This window comes from Equus quagga, chromosome 12, assembly GCF_021613505.1.
Source record: "Equus quagga isolate Etosha38 chromosome 12, UCLA_HA_Equagga_1.0, whole genome shotgun sequence".
In the NCBI taxonomy this organism is placed as follows: Eukaryota; Metazoa; Chordata; class Mammalia; order Perissodactyla; family Equidae; genus Equus; species Equus quagga.
The window spans coordinates 84,391,311-84,397,529 of NC_060278.1; the positions used below are offsets into that span (position 1 = coordinate 84,391,311).

Sequence of the window (6,219 nt, forward strand, 5' to 3'; positions counted from 1 at the left end):
GCTAATGCTTCCATCATGTCACACATTTACCATTTCTTTTTTGTGGTGATAACATTAAAGATCTACTCTCTTAGCAATTTTCAAGTATACAATACAGTATTACAATAATCACCAAGCTGTACACTAGATCCCCAGAACTTATTTATCTTATAACTGGGAGTTTGTACCCTTGACAGTCATCTGTCCAACCCTCCTCTCCCCACACATACCGTAGCCTCAGCCCCTGGCAACCACCACTCTACTCTGTTTCTACTGTATGATCTGACCTGTTTTTCTGTCTATTTGCTCCTGCAAGCCCTTAGACAACCTGTGGGAAGAACACCATGCCAGCAAGCTCCTGTTTGCCTGGATGCAGCTTCTTAAGGAAAAGATCCTAGCATTCTTGCATATTGTCTCTCCTTTTGAGCTCAAGATGGGCTCTTAGGAAAAAAGGAGAGGACAGTTCAAGCCTCTCCCAACACAGAGCTAGATTTTGGAGGAGCTGCTAGATCTGGTGTAGGCCAAGAGGAGGTTGTGGATGAAAAGAGCCATGCCAGATGTGGCATCATTGTTGAGTCTGATCCAGGAAACCTTAGACTTTGATCAAACTCAGCAGATAAAACACTTTAATAGTAAATTGTTCCTATGCAATATCTGTTTCTGTGAGAAGCTGGATAGTGAACGCATGTACTTCTTGGAGTGCAGACATGTGTATTACAAAGCCTGTCTGAAGGACTACTTTGAAATCCAGACCAGAGATGGCCAGGTTCAACGCCTCAACTGCCCAGAACCCAAGTGCCCCTTGGTGGTCGCTCCTGGTCAGGTCAAAGACCCAGTGGAAGCAGAGTTACTTGCCTGTGATGACCACCTTCCTCTCCAGTCCACCTTGGACCTGATGGCAGATGCCCCCACACCCATGCTGCCAACTGCCTGTGATATGGGAGGCTGACTGCACCGTGGGCATCTACTCCAGCTGCAATTTTGCCTTCTATACATTGCGCAGATTTACCTACCATGAGCAGTCTCCATTTAAGGTAACTGCAGAGAAATTTATTAATTTCTCTTATGAAATAAGTTCCTACAAGTAGATGAGGCCAATAAAAGACTTTGGGCACAGAGGTATGGTAAGAGGGTATTAATTTCTCTCATGAAATGACTGATGAAATGAGTTCCTACAAGCAGAGGTGGCCAATGCAGACTTTGGGTACAGAGGTATGGTAGGAGGGTAATTCAGAAGGCACTTGAAGAGATGGAAAGTAACGAGTGGCTATAAAAGAACTCAAAGAGCTGCCCATGTTGTGGGACTCCTGTAGAGAAGTTAGGTGTAACAAGATGGCAGGTACTGGCTGTATACAATATTTCTGCTAGATTGGGGTCTCTCTCTAGAGCAAATGCTTATAAGCATTTCACTGATCCTGCTTCCCTGTGTTTTAACCAGTTGTTCCACACTGTGGATATTCACGGAGATATCTGGGAAGATGGGATTGAAGACTAACTCCTACTGCTCAAGTGCGGAAGTGGAATGGTTTGCCCTAATATTTTGTCAAGTACACAAAGTAACTTTGCAGGATATTTAGGGTACCATTCATTCACTCTCCCTATGTAGAAGATATGAAAGAATAAGATTTATATTTTCATGTGGTACTATTGATTAAGGCACATTCACACATTTTTCAATGTAACATAATTGAGAAAATTGTAAGCCAAAGGTTCAGAATATGAAAAATAGAGAATATTAAATATTACAATGAGCCCAAAGCTCTGAATAATTAAAACTTAATTATTTTTCTTCCTCAAGCTTTAGGAAAGGAAAGGGGTCAAGAGTTAAACTTATAGACCCTTTTAGCTCTGATAAGCATCCCTCTGAGACATTCTGTGGGACGCCCCTCAGTACTACTCCTTACAACTCGGGTAGGTAGAAGCCTTATTAAAGTTGTACGAAGAACCTGATCTCATTTACTCTATGTTACATTCCTTCCAACCCAAATTTCTGCTAAGTTAGTTCTCTTTAAGGAACCCTCCACTCTATAACTGGATGGCCCAATGTCATTTTGATCTACTGCTTATCAGAAGAGAAATTTATAAATAATTTTTTAAATATTTTTAATACCACAAACACTGTGGGTCACTTAATATTTATAAGTGGGGCATAGTTCACTGGTTTTGAGCCAAGTCTAGAGTTTAATGATACTGGCTCAGAAGAATTTCAGCCGTAATCAACTTTCCTGGGCAGTAGAGCTAGATTCAAAACGACTTGTTTTTGCAACGCTTTGCTCTACATTCCGTCCCTTTACCCTAGCCCTACTTTCTGTTGGTGAGGACAATTTTAATGTTAACTCTAGCAGCTCATATTTTTATTTCCTCTGCTGGAATAAGAGAAAGTCTAACACATTCCCAAGCTGAACAAGTTGAACTTTCTTTAATTATCTGCTTTTTGAACCTGTCCACACCACTGTGGTTCCAGTCCTGGCTTTCTGAATTCTTTTTAAGGGTCTTCTCTAATGAGCTATGGGGATTTGGCTTCCCATCCTTTTTTATAACAGTACTGTTTGAGGCGATAATTTTGGCTTGATACCTAGATCCTGTTTCTGGGTTTTGTTGGCTTTTTGAAAAATTGTCTTTCCTTATGGTTTGATGAGTGGCTTGGTAGCAAAATAAGATTTTTTGAAAAAGAGGACAGAGGAATTCAGCTGCAGCTGTGAACGTGTTCTTTTCTCCTACCTTGTCATTGAAAATTGAGGAATCATATTTAACCATTGTGTGTGTGTGTGTGTGTGCAAAGAGTCAGCAAGGACTCTTTCTGGATTATCAATGAGGATACTTAATCTTAAAAATAGAAGTAATTTTTAAAAATTGTCTTATTGAAAAAAAAGACAATAGATGTAGGTTTCACTCTATGGGGAACCACCTGGCATCTCTCTTTTCTCCCCCTGCCAGCTGAGAGGAGCTGCAGAGGGAGCAGGACACTGATAGCAGATTTCAGACCTCTCCTTGGTTGATGGCTAGGTGGAGGACACAGTGAGACTGTGACACCAGAGCAGAGAAGTACGGTCAACGTTTGCGAGTCATTCCTGGGGTTGACCAGCAGGCCAGCTGCTAAGGAAGGTGCAGGTCAGGGATACTTTGGAGACCCGTCCAACAGTAAATAGAAGTACAGGATCCTTGGCACTGAAGCATTTACTATCCATCCTTGTGTAAGGACAAAGGGAAACGTTATTCTCTCCCTTTCTGGTACCTCACTTTTGCTGAAGCAAGCTCACTTTCCCCATTAAAGGAGAACTGCAGAAACTGCAATGAAGAGGTGATACTGCATGTTCACTTTGCATTTGACCCATTTCCTAGTTTGGGCGCTTGACATCTCTATGTCCCCAGCAGCAGATATAAGGCCAGATATAACCCGAGCGCTAATATAGGTTAGTAAGTAGTTGGAAGTATGGATTGAGGACTTTGCAAGTAGTTGGAAGGAGGACTTTGAACACCAGATTAATGAATTTGGATTTTCAGCATTGCCCATACCAAGTCCCAACACCAGGGGAAGATGAGCACAGGCTTTGGGAGCATCGGAGTGGAACGTGTACCTTGGTCCTGCTGTTTAACGGTTGCGGGACTTTGGCCACACAGCTGCTTCTCTCAGAGATGCGGTTTCATATGAGATGAGTGAATAATGTCATCTACTTTTAAAGGTTTGATGATCAACGATGCAATATTAGTAAAGTTCCTAACACATAAAGATGGTGCAGCAAACAATAATGATAGTTTTTGTTTTCTTACTTTTCTGAAAACCCAACCCGAGGAAAATAATAATACCAATGACCAAGAGTAATTGAGTGCTACCTTTGCAAGAGGAGCTGTGTCTTGAGATATCCTCAAGGGAAAGAGTCTAGGTAGACATGCAGATCCATGGGTAACTGGTATAAGTAGTCCTTGCATGTGTATGAATGAAACACATTTGTGCTTCTTCTCTATGTATAATGTGTGTGATACCGGTGAAATGCACATTGCAGTATCTAGGTAACTGTGGATCTGTGGACATATGGAGGCTATGCATGAGTGCCTGTGCAGGTGCCAGCATTGGTACAAGGAGGGCTGGTAGTCAGCTGGCATACGTCAATTTGGCCACATCAGTTGTTAAAATATGAAGATATTTCAGTACAAATTGATGAAAAGAAATTCTCTAACTATTGAGATATCATGTTACAATATGGCTTCACACAGTGGAATCAGCAGAAATTAGTAACAGAGAAGGCACAGATATGGAAGTCGGAGGGCACCCAGCAGTTACTGGGAGTACTGGAGTGGTGAACACAGCAGTATGGGCATGAGTAGCTTTCCCAGCTGCTCCAAGAAGATTCTAGTTTCTGGGAGCCATAGAGGAGAGTGCTGATCGTGCAGTATGGGCAATGATGGTATTGTCAGGGGCCTTGTACAGGCTCTGAAGTCCATGCCCTGTAGCAAGTGAGTGTATCTAGAGACCAGCAGTGCACGCACTCAGCTACCAACAGACTACAAGAAAGCACCAAGCTCATTTTAAAAGGGGCCTTTTGAGAAGAGTTGGAGACACTTTCTTATTCTAAACCATGGCTCATTAATTTTGGTAAAAATTAACTTTTCCCAAATTGATGTGTGCCAGCTGACTACCAGCCCTCCCTGTACCAATGCTGGCGCCTGCACAGGCACTCATGCACAGCCCCCATATATCCACAGATCCACAGACTGCAAGAAAGCACCAAGCATCATTTTAAAAGGGGCCTTTTGGGAAGAGTTGGATGCACTTTCTTATTCTAAACCATGGCTCAAACCAAAGCAACATTTATCCACATGAGCTAGAAGCCACATGAGATAGAAGAGAACATCAACAAGTTATAAAAATTAACAAATGATTTGCAAATTATTAGAATGATTAGATGAGAAGATTGGGCTTCCTATTATGTTACATAGTAACTTGCTGAATATTATATAGTTTATTTAGAGAATAAAAGGGAACATATTTAAAATATTTGATCTATATATTGATTCACATATTAATTCATATTACTGTAATTATTGTTAAATATTTGTAGTATCACACACTTTGGTACAGATCTTGATAATACTTGTGAAACAAAGCAAAGAGGAGAATATACATATATATATATATACACATATGTATAAATACATGTATATGTATAAAATGTGTGTGTTTGTGGGACAATATTCATAAGGCGAGACTCTATCTTTCCTCTTCTTTCTCAAATTTGACTTAGCCAATCATGAATCTTTACTTTTCCATACAAATCTTAGGGAAAATTTACTGAGTTTGCCCAGAAAAACTAACTGGAATTTGTATTAGGAATGTACTGAATTCACACATTATTTGGGGAGGTGAACGTTTTGTATCATCTTATCCAGGAGCACAAATGTCTTATCTTCTCTGTCCTTTATTAGCCTTTAAAGTTTTCTCCAGAGAAGTCATATATATATATGATCAAAACAAAGTCTAGAGACATTACAGATTTTGCTGCTAATGAAAATTACATCTTATTTTACATTGTCTTTTCCACTTGATCACGGTAGCAGGGAGAAATGCTATTGATCTTATATCCAGCAAACCTATTGGACTCTCTTTTGAATTCTATTAGTTTACCCTTTGATTGAGTCTATCAGTTTTTCCAGGTAAGGGAATGTATCATCTGCAAGTAATGACAATGATATCTCCACCTTTTCAGTCCTTGCTCTCATTTCTTATTTTTCCTAATAGCGTGGGCCAGGCCCTCCACTGTTACAATAAAGATTTGCAATATTGGTGGGAATCCTTGTTTTCCTTCCAATTTTAAAGGGAATGTAGCTAAAATTCCTTGAATAAATAAACATTTGCCCTAAGAGTTTGGCATTTAATCCTTAGCACATTTAGTAAGTTCTCTTTCTAATTTCTTAAGATATTCTGCCATAATTGGTTTTTGAAGTTCATAAAATACTTTCTCTGGTTCATGTAAGGTAATTCTATAATCCTCTTTTTATCTATTAAGGTACAGAATTACATCATTAGATTTTCTGATATTATATCATCCACATATTTTTAGATCTATCCTAATTGATCATAGTATATTTTTAATACTTTATTAAATTCAGTTATCTACCATTTTATTTGGAATTTTGGCCCATACATATAGAGGAGATATTGTCCTATTGTTTTCTGTTTTTTATTGTTCTTATCTGTTTTTGAAATCAGATAATACTAACCTCCCAAAATCATCTGGGCAG

The 6,219-nt window shown here is 39.5% G+C and overlaps 1 pseudogene; it reads left to right on the forward strand.

Annotated features, from left to right (window-relative positions):
• Positions 1 to 295: 295 nt before the first annotated feature.
• Positions 296 to 1,474, forward strand: LOC124248270 (E3 ubiquitin-protein ligase RNF14-like; annotated as a pseudogene).
• Positions 1,475 to 6,219: the final 4,745 nt, after the last annotated feature.